Source organism: Nycticebus coucang, chromosome 2, assembly GCF_027406575.1.
Source record: "Nycticebus coucang isolate mNycCou1 chromosome 2, mNycCou1.pri, whole genome shotgun sequence".
NCBI lineage: Eukaryota > Metazoa > Chordata > Mammalia > Primates > Lorisidae > Nycticebus > Nycticebus coucang.
In genome coordinates this window covers 41,755,894-41,773,137 of record NC_069781.1, presented here as the reverse complement: position 1 = coordinate 41,773,137, position 17,244 = coordinate 41,755,894, and the positions used below count along the sequence as shown (strand labels likewise).

Sequence of the window (17,244 nt, the reverse complement as noted above, 5' to 3'; positions counted from 1 at the left end):
TTCAGCCTCTGTGTTCCCTAATACTCTTTTAAGAATATTTTGGACTTACTTGGTGGCTCATGCCTATAATCCTACCACTTTGGAAGGCCACGGCAGGAGGCTCACTTGATCCCAGGAGTTAAAGACCAGCCTGAGCAACACAGTGAGACCTCATCTCTACAAAGGATTGAAAAATTAGCCAGTTATGGCAGTGTACCTCTACTCTCAGCTACTTGGGACATTGACACAGGAAGAATGATTGAGCCAGGAGTTTGAGGTTGCAGTCAACTATGATGATGCCACTGCACTCTAGCCTGGGCAACAGAGACTGTCTCAAAATAAACAAACAAGCAACAAAAAAGAATAGCTATTTTGTACTTATTATTTGTCCTACAGGATATAAAAAGTATTGTTACATGAAATGCCTCATAGACTAATTGGTTAGGCAAGATCATTGTATATGTATGATTATAGGACATTTTAAGACATACTTTGATATATTTTCAAATTATATAGGTCTAAAGGTAACTTTATTAGAAGATCAGAGAAATTCAGTGCTGCTAGAATAGTGTGTTTTAGTTTTCGTTTACTGTTTTCTTGAAGAAATATGACTCAAACTGGTCTCTGAATGCCAGGCAGAATTCAAGTAGATACCAAGGATGTCAGAAGGAAATTCTTTGGGCAAGGAAGGTATAGAGAAGGGAATGAACTTATGGGTAGTGAATGTTATTGTGCTCATTGGAGCAATGAAAATGAAGTGATGTTAATAAGAAAGGGAAGGGCAGATTATTAGATGACAGAGTTTGATGTGAACAAGTCACATGACACTCCTGCATAAGAAAGCGATGAAATCATTATATGTATAAGTAATGAATAAGACCTGTTCATTATACTGTTGATCAGTACTATGCCAGGTGCTTCAGAAACGCCACAGAATTTACAGTATGACCATGTGTTTTCAAGAAGCTTATATTCTGATTAGACTGTTAAAGGCAGGTGATTAATCATAAAATTGAAGGATATCACATGGTATTGTTAAGTATGAGTGATTGATAGTTCCGTGGGAGTTTGAAAAATGATAAAATTAATGAGAGCTTTATAATCATGAAGAGTTTGATAGAGGGCTAGCATGTATGTTGTGCCTTGAGGGATAAGGAGAACTTGGGTAAGTAGAAGTCATACAGGTAGTGGGAGGGGTATTGTTGGCAGGGAAAAATGAAGTGAACACAAAGTGACTTGAACCTGAATTTTCCAACTAGCTGTATTCATAATGGACAAAAACTTGAAATAACCTGAATGATAAACAAATTGTGGTATATCTATTCAAAGGAACAAATCACTGATAGATTCTGCAACATGGAGGAGTCTCTGTATCTTTGTACTACTCTGTTATTGAAGTGAGACACAGCAGACTATACTGCATGAATCTATTCCAGTAACATTTCATAAAAGGTGAAACTAATGTCAGAAATTACATCACTAGTTGTTAGTAAATGGAAGAGATTTTACTGTGAAAAAGCACCAAGGAACCTTTTTTTTTTTTTTTTAAGAATGTTAGTGCAAGCAGTTTATTTGTGAGGTACAGCAAGCAGCAGGGCATAGAGAAGTAATACAGGGCAAGAAAGGGAGTCCAAAAGGGATTGTTAAACCAGCAATTATAATAAGTGATTAGAGTTTAATTCTGGGGGGAAACTCTAGAAAGCAATGTTAAGAACATGCCTCGGGGGGTGGCACCTGTGGCTCAAGGAGTAGGGTGCCGGTCCAATATGCCGGAGGTGGCGGGTTCAAACCCAGCCCCGGCCAAAAACCACAAAAAAAAAAAAGAACATGCCTCGGAATTATAATTCCCACCTGAGGAAACACTGTGGGAGGCAAGTGTCTAAGTGGAAAAACCTGGAACTGACAGATTAGCTCATAATTTTGAACACTTAAAACATTCTAGCCACAAAAAATGTGTTTACCAAGATAAGATCCATCTATATTATAATACTATTCTGCAGTTTTCTTATGAAGTTTCAGTAGTAACACTTGGGGCAGTAAACAACACGTGATGGTTTGTCTTGGGATGAGGTCTGAGGACCTTCCAGAAAGCTCCCTGTGGGATACTGTAGGACTGTAGGCTATGTCAGCCTCTGTGTTTGGATGAGTCTATTCTAACCTGGATTTCTGAGCTTTCACTGAAAAAGAGCAAGCTTTGGTTGGGTAAAAATAAAACGGGAAAAGGAGACTGGTGGACCATTTTCAGATGGTCAAAGAGGGCAAGCTTTTCAATTGCTGCAAGTACTTTAGAAGGTGGGTGTTTTCTTACAGTGAACAGATAATGCTCATGAAAAATTGTTCTTATTAGAGCCATTGAACCACACCCCCACTAGAAAACCTTCATTCTGTCAGCTTGGCTTTGTTGCCCATATTCACTACTGAGCTCTAAAGTGATCCTTTTACATATGATTCGGTTCGTAATAATCCCCTGTTCAAACCTCCCAGTGGCTTCCACCACAAATAGGGTAAAATCTCAAGTCTCCCCAGGACCTGCAAGACCCTCACAAGGTTGGCCTTAACAAACTCTCCACCGTTGGCCATTCTCAGGTCAAGTCTCCTTGGCTTTGTTGCTGTCCCTTGGACACCCTGGACCTTTTTGCCCCCTAGAGCCATTATGTTGCTATTCCCACTGACTTTCCCCCACTTTCAAGGTACCTCACTCATTTCATTAGCTTTCTAATAGACCACCCTATTGAACAAAGTAACAAGCACTCCCAATCTGATAACACCCCTTTTACAGTATTTATTACCATTCATTGGAGTATATTTTTATTAATTACTTCTTTCCCTTACATAAGTGTAAGGTCCAAAAGGGGCTGAGTCTTTATACATTTTGTTCCATGACATTAACCTTACACAGAACTGTGCCTAATATCCAGTAGATATTCAAGAAATACTTGCTGAATGAATAAATGAATTGAATCCAGTAAATGAAAAATATAATCAGTAAACATACAAATAAAAATATTCTAGGATGCACACTTTCAACTAATCTAGACTGGTTTCCTCTCAAATTAGAAAGAATTGTTAGAACAAAGAGAAAAACGAAACAAAGTGGCCAAACTGTATTACATAGTCTTACATATAATTATAAGTATTTGAGAAATTTTGTTTTTTTGTATTTTACACAATGTCTGTGTTAAATATTTAAGAGAAGGTTAGTTTGAAAGGCTACATACTAACTTTAAAGTAGTAAAAACAAAAAAAAATTTTTCCTAGTCATTTTAATAATTCAGGATATGTGGCTTCTGTGGGGGTTTGAGAGCCTAAGATGGTTAACTGGTTACCTGAAAATAGAGGTAACCAAGGAACCTTAAGGCACAAAAATGTTCTATATCTTAATTGTAGACATCACAGGACTTTATACATTTGAATTTTCAAAGCTTATTGAATTATAAATAAATTCAATAAATTATCAAATTGGGCTCGCCGTCCGTGCATACTGGTTACGGCGCTAGCCACATACACTGCGGCTGGCCTGTTCGAACCCAACCCAGGCCAGCTAAAACAACAATGACAACTGCCCTAAAAAATAGCTGGGCGTCGTGGCAGGTACTTGTAGTCCTAGCTACTTGGGAGGCTGAGGCAAGAGAATCACTTTAGCCCAAGAATTTGAGGTTGCTGTGAGCTGTGACACCATGGCACTCGGTAGAGTGAAACTCTGTCTCAAAAAAAAAAATTGATAAAACTAGACAAGGAAATATAATCATAATAGGAAAATTTTTACATACATAAAAATCTACTTTCATGATAGTTCAGTTACAGTAAATGAAAAATGAAAACATAAGATTTTATATTGCATCAATAATTTATTATTGCATTGATTAATGGCCCACAGCTCCTTAAATGACCTAAATAACAAACAGTAAGGCAATAGTTAATGAAAGCACATTCAAACAATAAAATAATATACAACAATTAAAAATCAAGGTCTAGCAGAATACTCAGTAAAATGGGAAACTGTTTACAATATAGTCCTGCATCTCGTAACAGTGGGTACTTTCTGAGAAATGTACAGTGAGGCAAATTTGTTGTTACACAAAATAACAGAATGTACTTAAAACAAATCTACAGAGGATAGCCTACTACACTCTTAGGCTATATAGCATAGTCTTTTGCTCCTAGGTTACAAACTTGTACAGTAACTGTAGAGTACTATAGAGAGTTGTAACACCATGGTGGTAAGTATTTAAGTATTTATGTATCTAAACATAGAAAAGGTATAGTTAAAATATAGTATAAGAGAAAAAGTGGTACACCTGTGTAGGGCATTTACCATTAATGTAGTTTGTAGGACTGGAATTTGCTCAGGGTTACTCAGAATGAGTTAGTGAATAAATGTGAAGGCCTACTGTATACTAGTATAGACTTACACTACCCTAAATTTATTTAAAAAAAAATTTTTTTTTTGAGACAGAGTCTCACTATGTGACCCTCAGTAGAGTGCTGTCATAGCTCACAGCAACCTCAAACTCTTGGGCTTAAGCAGTTCTCTTGCCTCAGCTTCCTATGTAGCTGGGACTACAGGCGCCTGCCACAACACCTGGCTGTTTTTTTGTTTTAGTTGTCCCTGTTGTTCTAGCAGGCCCTGGCCGGGTTTGAACCCTCCAGCCCCGGTGTATATGGCCAGTGCCCTAACCACTGAGCTACTGGCACCGAGCCTTAAAAAATATTTTTTTAAGTAGCAGATTAACCTTAGCTTATTGTACCATTTTTCCATTGTAAACTGAAACAGTTTTTTTACTTTTTGAATCTTTTGTAGTAACACTCAAACCATACATTGTATAGTTGTACAGAAAATAATTTCTTTCCATGAGCTATTTTAACATCCACGTTTTAAAATTTTATTTGTTTTTAATGTTTTTGTTAAAACTAAGACATAAGCACACTCACTAGTATAGGCCTACTCTGGGTTGATCATCAATCTCACTATCTTTCACCTCCACATATTATCCCACTGTAGGTCTTCAGGGACAGTAACTTGTATGGAACTTTATCTCCTGTGATTATAGTGACTTATTCTGGAATACCTCCTGAAAGACCTGCCTGCATTAGGGTTTAAAAAAAATTTCTTTTTTTTTATATAAGCAGAAATATGTTGGACCCAGTGGCTCACACCTGTAATCTTACCACTCTGTGTGGCCGAGGAGGAAGATCCCATGAGGTTAGGAGTCCAAGAGCAAGAGCTGAACCCTGTCTGTACTACAAATAGAAAAAAATTAACTGGGTATGGGGACATGCGCCTATAGTCCCAGCTACTGGGGAGGCCAAGGCAGGAGAATCACTTGAACCTAGGAGTTTGAGGTTACATAGTTATGATGATGGGACTACAGGAACTATAGGCGCCTGCCATGTACTTTAGCCTGGATGACAAAGCGAGACCTGTCTCACAGAAAAAAAAAAAAGTAGAAGGAATACACTCTAATATCATGACAACAAATATAGTATAATAAGTAAATCAATAAAATAGTTGTTTATTGTCAGTATCAAGTAATAAGTGCTGCACAATTGTATGTGCTAGATTTTTAATTGACTGACATCTCTGTGGGTTTGTTATACCAACAATACCATAAACACATGAGTAATGCATTGTTAAGATACTACAATAGCTAAGACATTCTAGGCAATAGGAATTTTTCAACTCCATTATAATTTTGTGGTACCATCATTGTCTGTTCCATTGGTCATTGACCTAAATGCCATTATGTGGTACATGACTATGTATTGACTAGGGAAAAAAAGAAACAAAGCAGAGTCTCTGACCAGGTGCAGTGGCTCATGCCTGTAATCGCAGCACTCTGGGAGGCCAAAATGGTAGATTGCCTGAGTTCACAAGTTTGAGACCAGCCTGAGCCAGAGCGAGACCTTGTCCCTAAAAATAGCCGGGTGTTGTGGAGGGCACCTGAAGTCCCTGCTACTTGGGAGGCAGAGGCAAGAGAATCACTTGAGCTTAAAAGTTGGAGGTTGCTGGCTTGGTGCCTGTAGCACAGTGGTTATGACTCCAGCCACATGCACCGAGGGTGATGGGTTCGAACCTGGCCTGGGCCAGCTAAAAACAATGACAACTATAACAAAAAATAGCCAGGTGTTGTGGAGGGCGCCTGTAGTCCCAGCTAGTTGGGAAGCTGAGGCAAGAGAATGACTTAACCCCAAGAGTTTGAGGTTGCTGTGAGCTGTGACGCCAGGGCACTCTACCAAGGGTGACATAGTGAGACTGTCTCAACAACAACAAAAAGACTTTGAGGTTGCTATGAGCTATGACCTCACAGCACTCTACTGAGGGCAACAAAGTGAGACTCTGTGTCAAAAGGGAAAAAGAAAAGGCAGAGTCTCCCTTTTGTTGGGGAAAACGTGGGGGGCAGATGACTCTTGTATGAATTTATATATAGAAGAAAAACATCAACAGTGATTATTTCTGAGTGTTTGGTTGGTCCTTTTAAAAGACAATAAGTCTCAGTGCCTGTAGCTCAGTGGCTAGGGCGCCAGCCACATACACCGGGGCTGGCGGGTTCGAACCCAGCCCGGGCCTGCCAAACAATAATGGCAACTACAACAAAAGAAAATAATTAAAACATATTATTTCTGCTCCAATTTCTTTCTCTCCATTAGGACATAAGCATGAGAACAAGAATTTTTATCTCCCCTTTCACTTTGTTGCTGACTCTAGAACAGTGTTCCATAAATATTTGTGGCATGAATTCACTGACCTAGTGAATTCTAGTGAATAGCTAATTGGGTCTCAGACTATATTGTTTTCTTTCAATTGACTTGTTAGCTTGTTTTTGTTTTAATTACATTGTTACGATTATTGGAACTTCATAGTATGTTTTCTATCTGGTGGGATAAGTTCTCTGATATTCATAATTGAATTATTACAGCCTTTTCTTATGTTCCACTACTTACAAATATCCTATTAGGGTTTTAATTGGTACTGTACTTTTACATAGATTAATTTGGCACCTTTCAAAGAGGAGTTTAGGACTTTAGAATGACAGAATGATTTATTTAGATACTGCTTTGTATCTTTCAGTAAACTTTGTGGCTATCTTCTTATTAGTTGGCATATTACTTTATTGTTATGGGGGGGTTGTTTGTTTTGTTTTTTTTGAGATACAATTTAGCTATGTTATCCTAGCTAGAATGTAGTGACATCATCATAGCTCACTGCAACCTCAAACTCTGGGCTTAAGCAGTCCTCCTGACTAAGTCTCCTGAGGACCTGGGACTTCAATCATGTGTGGCTACCATACCTGCTAACTTTTTCTATTTTTAGTATAGATTAGGTTTCGCTTAGGCTGGTCTCAAACTCCAGACCTCAAGTTATCCTCCCACTTCGGCCTCCCACAGTATTAGGATTACAGGCATGGGCCACTATGCCCAGCTCATATTACTTAGTATATTTATAGATATGTTTTACTTTTGTTTGTGTTGCTACTGACATCTAGTTTCCTTTGTGTTTATATTTCTTCTGACATATATACTTAGGTAAGCCACCTTATTGTAAACTATACATATTTCTAAAATTTATCATTGAACATTAAGTTCATTTCTGAAGACCAAAATCTCTTTATTACTTAAAAAAATACATAACTGTAATGGTTGAGGAGTTGGCTTTCTTTCTCCATTTTGTCACCCAGTTGTTTAGAGCTTCTATCACAATGGTCAAGTATTCATTATTTCAACCAAACATACTCTGAGTTTAAAAGGCTGTGTGGTGATACTTTTGGGGGCCATATCACCTACCCCAAGGCATTAGGGAGAAATCCTAGAGAAGCCTGAAAGTTCAATACTGTGGTCTTTGGTTAGTGATTGCTGAGCCTTAAAGAATAGAAGAGCAAGATGGTCTTAATATTCTGGGTCTTGTATATAAGTTTGTCTTAGCATTTTCTTGCTGTTATTCCCTTTCTGCTATCCTAGAACATAGTTCAAGAGTCTTTTCTTTTTCTTTCTGATAGTTACATCCCTAAAAACAACAGTGTATTGTGCTAATACTTATTTTGTTATACACATTTTTGTTGTTCAGTTTACATGTGCCCTTGCTTGTGTTCATGCCTTACCCTTCTGAAATTGTTAAAGCTCTTCAAAAGAAAGGAATATGTTTTGTGTAAAGTTCTCTGAATCAGATTTGTACTCAGAAATTACTAAGTACAGTGCAGCATTTGAAGGAACCAAGAACACTGAGCACTATGTGCCAGTTCTAAACAATGCTTAGGTGTAGAAACCAAGAATTTGAAAGAATAGGTGTCTCGCGAAAATTTAAGAAGCTATGGAGTGTCCATTTGATTCTAAGTTCTGTACTCTTCAACACTTGATAATGAGTCATCTGGAGGCTTGGAGCCTGTGGCTCAAGCGGCCAAGGTGCCAGCCACATATACCTGAGCTGGCGGGTTCGAATCCAGCCCGGGCCGCCAAACAACAATGATGGCTGCAACCAAAAAATAGCCGGGCGTTGTGGTGGGCACCTGTAGTCCCAGCTACTTGGGAGGCGGAGGCAGGAGAATTGCTTGAGCCCAGAAGTTGGAAGTTGCCATGAGCTGTGATGCCACAACACTCTACCCTGGGCGACAGCTTGAGGCCCTGTCTCAAAAAAAAAAAAAAAAAAATCATCTGGAAAATTTAACAATTCCATACTTCTACAATGTTCTCCCTTACCTTCTACCTTAAGTTAATTTGTAGAGATAGGGCTCTTACATCTAGATGTGTGGCAGAGACATAGAATTTTTTTAAGCTGACAGGAGATTCTAATATGCTGCTTTGTTTAAGAATAGTCAGGAAACTATGGCCTACCATCACATCCAACAAAACACTGGTTTTGGTTCAGCCTGGGAGCTAAGAATGATTATAACATTTTTAGATGGCTAAAAAAAATCATGACTTCTTCATATATATATGAAGTAAGTAAGTATATATATAAAGTGTGTATATATATATATATATATATACACACCCTTTATTTTGAGTATTTTTTCAAATTAATATGAGGGTACAACTTTTGGGCTATTTTTACATTGTTCTTACTTCCAGGGTAAAGTTCCATTTGTAGAAGTGCCCTTCACCCAGGGGGCTATAATATTCTTTCTAACATAACTGTATTTCTAGTATACATGAGAGCATAAGCCTACACACAAAGAGATAAAATCTTTGGGTATAGTCATTTCCAATTTCAGCTAACTTCTTTCCATTCCATCTATTCTTTTAATGGAAGTATAAATACATATTTTTTTTTTTTTATTGCTTTGACTATTAAGATTGGAGAGAATAGGGCGGCGCCTGTGGCTCAGTCGGTAAGGCGCCGGCCCCATATACCGAGGGTGGCGGGTTCAAACCCGGCCCCGGCCAAACTGCAACCAAAAAATAGCCGGGCGTTGTGGCGGGCGCCTGTAGTCCCAGCTACTCGGGAGGCTGAGGCAAGAGAATCGCTTAAGCCCAGGAGTTGGAGGTTGCTGTGAGCTGTGTGAGGCCATGGCACTCTACTGAGGGCCATAAAGTGAGACTCTGTCTCTACAAAAAAAAAAAAAAAAAAAGATTGGAGAGAATAAATTGTTAGGTTAAATTCACTAGTTATTTGAGAGGTGAGGTACTATTGGTTTGTACTTTCATGCTTTATATTGACCAATACTCATTCACACAAGATAATATTCGCAGTTCAGTGGTGTTGATGTAGGGGTTTAAGGAAACATCTTCATTCCCATTCCACTTCTAAATAAAACAAACGTGGATTATTATAGATAAGGTAGGCCATGGAAATACCTGCTTTCAAAGTACAGATGTTCCTTGACTGGAGATTAAGAAGGGTTACACCCTTCTAAACGCCTCATAATTTGAAAATATTGTAAGTTGAAAATGCATTTGATTCAATTAACCTACTGAAACGCCATAGCTTAGTTTAGCCTAGCCTACCTTAAATGTGCAAAGAACACTTACATTAGCTTACAGTTGAGCAAAATCATCTAACAGAAATCTTATTTTATAATGAAGTGTTGAATGCTTGTTTACCCTTGGGATCATATGGCTGGCCAAGAGCTACCGCTGTTACCTCTGCCCAACATTGCGAGAGAGTATTGTACTGAATATATCTACCTTAGGCAAAGATCAAAATTCAAAATTTGAAGTATAGTTTCTAATGAATGTGTATCTCTTTTCCACCACAGTAAAGGTGAAAAATCATAAGTCAAACTGGAAACTCTGTGTAATGTCATCTCAAATGTTAAAGTATGTTTGTATCCACATTTTTTTAAAATTGAAGGTATTTTTGTGTTTGTTATTTCACAAAGCATTATTTGGGGAAGGAGAGTTTGAGTTCCGTCACCATCTCTGGTGTTAGTAAGTTAGGCAATAAAGTTCCCAGTGTATGCACAGGATTTTTCCAGAAGTGGTGGGCAATATAAAACCAGCCCAAGAAGACTGCCTCTTTTATTAGCTTAATAATTGACTTATGATGCCATGTTGCCCATCCTGCATGGTTACCTTGACTGTATTTTATTTTTGTATGCTTGGTTATGAGATTTGGCCAGATTTGGACTGACCAAGAAGCATATTCAATCCCACCCAGCTGGTCTTCAGACACCACTTTGACCTTGTGGTCCTTGAAAAGGAATTGATGTAGAGATATAGGCAACTGTATTATCCAAAGTTCTGTTAGTATTTTGTGGAAGTGACAGATTGTTGATACAGTACTTCAACATTTTTAAAACAAGAAACGACAACTAACCAGATTTTCTTTATTATTAAATGAAATTTATCTATGATGAATTTTATCAATAGAAAACATTTTCTATTGATAAAAATCTGTTAGCTAATGTAGATATCAGTGGTCCCATTCATGTCTTTTATTTAAAAACTATGTTCTAACTAGGATCAGTCATGTATAGTTGTCTACTTTAATCTTGAATGGTTTCTCAGATTTTTTTTTATATCATTGATATTTTAGAAGAGTATTGGGCAAGTTGTTTTGTAGACTGTCCTTTAATATGGGCTTGTCATATTATACATTGTCAGGATATGCATTTTCAGGGTGAGAATACTGTGTGCTTTTCATATTTTAACACATCAGAAAGATTTGTTTTTCGTATTGTTCAGTTATTGTCAGTGTTAACTTTGATTATAAGATGATCTTCACCAAATTTCTCCATGAAATGAAGGAACATTTTCCCTTAGTATGCAATCTGTGGGGAGATACTCTGAAATGGTATGAAGATCCTATTTTCCAACAATTTTAACCCAGTGGTTTTGACATCCATAATGATACGTGCCTGAAACAATTCATACAGTTGTTTAATTCACCAAATCTTGCATTCACAGTCCTTAAGAACATCCCTTAAAATACTATGTGTACGTTAAATATGACATCACATGTTTTTAAAAGTAAGGATATCGACATGGTACTTTTATCAGGTTCCTGTGCCTGTTGTAACAAATTACTCCAACATAGAACAGCAGAAGTCAATTACAGTTCTATAGGCCAGAAGTCCAAAATAGTATTGCTGTGCAGAAATCAAGGTGTTAGCAGGGCTACACTGCCTCTGTAGGCTCTAGGGGAGAATCTTTTCCTTGCTTCTTATACCTCTGGTGTATGCCAGTACTCCTTGGCTGCGGCTGCTTCACTCTACTCCTTAGCCCAGCATCATCAAACCCCTCTCTGTTTTGTGTTCATACTGCCTTCTCCTGTGTGTCTCAGATCTTCCTTAGCAAGTGCAATACATGTTATTGTATTTATGGATTTGTTCCTAATACTAGATGGAGTTCTAGGTAACATAAAAAAATTTTTTTTAAGTTTTTCTTTTTTTCTTTAACATAACAAAGTCTTTAGCCATGTTGATTTGTATATATTTTTGTTTGGATTGTGTCATTTTACCCTTAACTTCTAAGGATAAGAATTAAAATAATTCTGGACTCAGTGCCTGTAGCTCAAGCGGCCTAGTGCGTCAGCCACATACACCAGAGCTGGGGGGTTCGAGTCCAGCCCCGGCCTGCCAAACAACCAAAAAATACCCAGTCATTGTGACGGGTGCCTATGCTCCCAGCTACTTGGGAGGCTGAGGCAAGAGAATCACTTAAGCCCAAGAGTTAGAGGTTGCTGTGAGTTGTGACCCCATGGCACTCTACCCAGAGTGACAACTTGAGACTCTGTCTCAAAAAAATATATATATGGTCCCAGCTACTTGAGGCTGAGGCAAGAGAACCGCTTAAGCCCAAGAGTTGGAGGTTGCTGTGAGTTGTGATGCCATGGCACTATACTGAGGGTGACAGCTTGAGACTCTGTCTCAAAAAAAAAAAAATAATAATAATAATTAAAATAATTCTGAATACTATCATTTTCCTCAAGAAATTTTAGGCAAATAGTCTGGGATATATATGTATGTGAACTCTACCTGTACTTTATCTGTTTTGACTTTTGGACTTCCTGTTGGGTTTATTGATATAATAAGCTTATAAAGATTGATTTTTATTAATTATTATTGGACTTCTGACTGAGGGCACTTTTTGGGGAAAGTGTTTTTTTTAATTGTAGACAAGTGTTAAATAAGAGATCACACCTGCGTTTGAACTTTTAAAGATTGTGATCTCCTTAAGGACTGATTCTATAACGTTTATCTATAAACCCTGCCTTATCTACCTTGCCTAGTGGCAATATTAATGAACAACAAAGTAGACTTAAGTATCCCTAGATCAGGCATTCTGTAGTGGAAGTAGTGAATTACTGGGAAGTGACAGAAAATGGCACTACATGAAGGAATGATAGGAGACTGACAAGATCAAGAAAATATGGTGGAAGCTTTTAGTAATCTGAACCCTTGGTCACAAATAACAGAAATCTAACCCAAAGTAAAGACAAAAACAAAAGAAGCTAGGATGAAAGATTTATTGTCTTATGTGTAATTAGGAAATCCAGCATAACTGGACCATTTTATATCCATTCTAGTGACTCTAGTTATTATTATTCACCTCATTTGTTCTACTTTTGTCCATGCTGGCTGGCTTCATTCTTAGTCTGGCTCTATTTGGAGGAAAATGGCCTTTGGCAGCTTCTGACTTCCATGTTGTTAACTCCTACGTCTCAGGCAGTATCTCTTTTTGATAATTCCTTGAGAACTTTAATAAAGGCTCTGAGAAACATTGACATGCAGTGGCTCATGCCTGTAACTCCAGCACTTTGGGAGGCTGAGGCAGGAGGATTGCTTGAGGCCAGGATCAAGACCAGCTTGAAACCATCCTGGACAATATGGCAAGATCCTATCTCTAAAAAAGTTAAACATAAAAGTAGCCAGGCATATCAGCATGTACCTATAGTCCCAGCTACTGCTCAGGCAGAAGGATTGCTCGAACCCAGGAGTTCGAGGTTACAGTGAGCAGTGAGTATGCCACTGCACTCCAGTCTGGGTGACAGAGCAAAACTCTCTTTTTAAAGAACAACAACAAAAAGAGCTCTGAGGAGTTCTTCAATTGGCTCCAGTTGGGTTATTCCTTATTCAGTAAGTGGGATTTGATGCTTTAATTGGTGAGTTTTGAATTGTTGCATCCAGTGGGGTGCAGAGGAATGTGGATGGGGAGGAGTAATCTTCATTCATCTTACCACCTAAACCCTGTTTAATGATTTTGCAATAAGAAACACTGTTGTAAGGCCCATTGCAGTGGCTCACACCTATAACCCCAGCACTCTGGAAGGCCAAGGTGGGTAGATCACCTGAGCTCACGAGTTCAAGACCCAAAACTGACCTAGCCTAGAGCAAGACCCTGTTTCTAAAAAATAGCTGGGTGTTGTGGTGGGCGCCTATAGTCCCAGCTACTTGGGAGGTTGAGGGAGGAGAATCGCTTGAGCCCAAGAGTATGTGATTGCCGTGAGCTATGACATCATGGCACTCTGGGGGACAAAATGAGACTCTCAAAAAGAAAAAAGAAACACTATTCTGTTACCAACAAAAAAGAAATGTATGCCAAGGAGTCAAATAGTTATCTGTTACAAGGCCAAGACCTAGTACATGTGGTATTTAATATTAAATCCTATTCACATTGTATGCTTCATTTTTAAAAAATCAAATATGGTTAATTAGTATTTTTGAAAGCTTTGGAGATTCTTTCAGGCCTCGTGTATTTATCATTTAAGTTTCTCAGTATAACTGTGGAAATGTTTGAGCCATTCTTTCAACAAGTTATTAAATGTCTGCTACACTAGTTTATCTGTAGTATTATTTAATCTTCTCAAAGATATAACATTTCTAAAATAACTTCATAGGTTTTTATTTTTGAGACATAATTACACATACTTCACATACTTATGGAGTAAATGTGTGTGAATACAGTGGAACCTCCATAGTTGACCATATCCCTACGCTGACTACTTCCTTAAATTGACCTAATTTTTATAGACCAGACATGCACAACATGTATGTATCAGTGTAGGCCTAGATCCTTATGTTTACCACCTCTGTATGTTGACCAGTTTATTACAGTCCCCTGGGTGGTCAACTTACAGAGGTTCTGCTGTATATTGCATAAGATCAAGTCATCATAATTAGTGTATCCCTCACTTCAAACATTTATCATTTCTTTGTGGTAAGAAGATTCAATGTCTTCTATTTATTTCAAAATATACAAAACAGTATTGTTAACTGTAGTCCCCCCTACTGTGCAATACAACACCAGAACTTGTGATTTTACACCTATTGACCAATCTGTCTCTTCTACTATCCCTAGGCTCTGGTAGCTATTATTCTACTCTATATTTCTCTAATGTCAGCTTTTTAAAATTCTGCAAATGAATAAGAATGTGTGGTATTTGTGCTTAGCTTATTTCATTTAACATAACATCCTCGAGTCCATGTAGTCCAGTGGCTCTCAACCTTCCTAATGCCGCAACCCTTTAATACAGTTCCTCATGTTGTGGTGACCCCCAACTGTAAAATTATTTTTGTTGCTATTTCATAACTATAATTTTGCTACTGTTATGAATTATAATGTAAATATCTGATATACAGGATGTATTTAGGTGACCCCTGTGAAAGGGTCATTTGACTCCCAAAGGGGTTGAGAACCACTGATATAGCCAAAAGGCAGGATTTATTCTTTTTTATGGCTGAATAGTATTCCCTTACATATATACATTACATTTTCTTTATCTGTTAATCTGTTATTGGAAACTTAGGTTAATTGATCTTGGCCATTATGATTAGTGCTGTACTAAATCTGGGAATTCAGGTATCTCTTACTGATAAGTGTCCAGTAGTGAGGTTGCAGTATCATATAGTAGTTCTATCTTTAATTTTTTGAGGACCTTCCATCTGTTTTCTATAATGGAGATAGTTATTTACATTATCACTAACAGTGTAGAAGGGTTCCCCTTTGTGCACATCTATGCCAACATTTATTATCTTTTTTACAATAGCCATTTTGTATTTTGTTTTAAAGTGGCAATTAGCAAGTCTAAACAATTTATGCAAGCCAAATAATTCCAAGTTGTTTGTTTATTTGTTTGTTTTGAGACAGAGTCACACTGTGTTGCCCTCAATAGAGTGCCATGGTGTCACAGTTCACAGCAACCTCAAACTGTTAGACTCAAGCGATTCTCTTGCCTCAGTCTCCCAAGCAGCTGGGACTACAGGCGCCTGCCACAACACCCAGCTATTTTTGTTGTTGTTGTCATTGTTGTTTTAGCAGGCCCGGCTGGGTTCGAACCCTCCACCCTCAACGTATGTGGCCGATGCCCTACCCGTGAGCTACAGACGCCACCTGCCAAGTTGTATTTTAAAACATATGTTAACCAAGGATCACAGGGTACCTCCCTACCTTTTATTTATCGAAAGTGTTACAATATTTTTAATGTCCAGGCAAAACATACTGTAAGCCTCATCTGGAAGACCCGTGCATGGCATAGTGCAAACTGCTCATTTTATCTACCTTGAAAGGATGAAAGGCTAAGTCGAAATCATTTATCAGTTCTACTTCAGTTGTTACAGTTTTACTTCATAAACATCCTTCATCTCCTGAGTCTCATAATCTCTTGCCTTTGAGGTTGTTCAAGTTCTTTCGATTTGAACTTCTTCAAAAGAGGTGACTGTCTCCTAGAAGTTGCCTCTAGGGACTTTTATAGTTGTTTCATTACTTCCTCCTATCCTACCTTGTTGAAGAAACTCCTTTAACCAAAAGCATTTCTAATGGGAAGCCAGTACTTGTCAAACTGTACAGTAATTTTATGAAGACTGAGCACCCAACATGGAGTCCTTTAAGAATACACAACAGGAAGGCCCAAGATACCATCCCTTGCCCTTCAGAATGTTTTGCCAGTGCCCCTGCTTTTTGCCTTGAATGAATGTATCCTGCTAGAACAAGATTATACTTTTGATTTATGTGAGAACAAATGTGTGGTTGAGCAATATTCCTTTCAAATTCATAAGCCCTAAGAGGAATTACTCTCCATGCTATTTTTCTAGCAAGATTTAAGTTTTCATGAGTAGGTAGTGATCCTTTCCAGATATTCAGGATTCTGTTCATGCTGTATTCTTCTTTCCTCCAGCTTCCTTCCCCTTGACTATATCATTTAAAAAGCTATGCTTTGGGTGGTGCCCATGGCTCAAAGGAGTAGGGCGCTGGCCCCATATGCCAGAGGCGGCGGGTTCAAACCCAGCCCTGGCCAAAAAAAAAAAGAGAGAGTAAAAAGCTGTACTTTAAAATTTGTGGTATTGTTTCTTATGTATGTGTTCCATCTCTTTAACCATACATAATCCTGTCTGACTAGGCAGGATGGCTCATGCCTGTAATCCTAGGACTTTGTGGGAGGCTTAGGTGGGAGGATTACTGTAGGCCAGGAATTTAGGACCAGTCGGAACAAGAGGGAGACCATGTCTCTTACAAAAAAAAGAAAAAAATTAGCTGACTCTAGTGGCACATGCCTATAGTCCCAGCTACTTTGGAGGCTGAGGCAAGAAGATCACTCGAGCCTAGGAGTTTGAGGTTGCAGTGAGCTATGGTGCCACTGCACTCTAGCCTGGGAGATAGAACAAGACCTGGTCTCAAAAACAAAACAACAAAAATTAATCTTTCAGAGTCAGAGACTATATGCTGTTTTTATTTTGTATTTTCATACAAAGTTTAAATGTTATTGTTTGGGGATATGGTATTTAGTTCAAGTAATCCATAAATTTTTAGCATCTAGGTGTTGTGGCACACATAGTTCCACCTTCAGAGAGCTTTTAACCTTATATAAGAGAGAGGAAAACGGTAAGGGCAGGC

General features: G+C 38.2%; 1 protein-coding gene across 8 annotated transcripts in view; it reads left to right on the top strand.

Moving 5' to 3' along the window:
• The window catches only part of ZCCHC7 (zinc finger CCHC-type containing 7), a 256,495-nt gene that overhangs the window by 107,372 nt on the left and 131,879 nt on the right, over nucleotides 1–17,244 (top strand). The gene's annotated exons all lie outside the window — the stretch shown is intronic.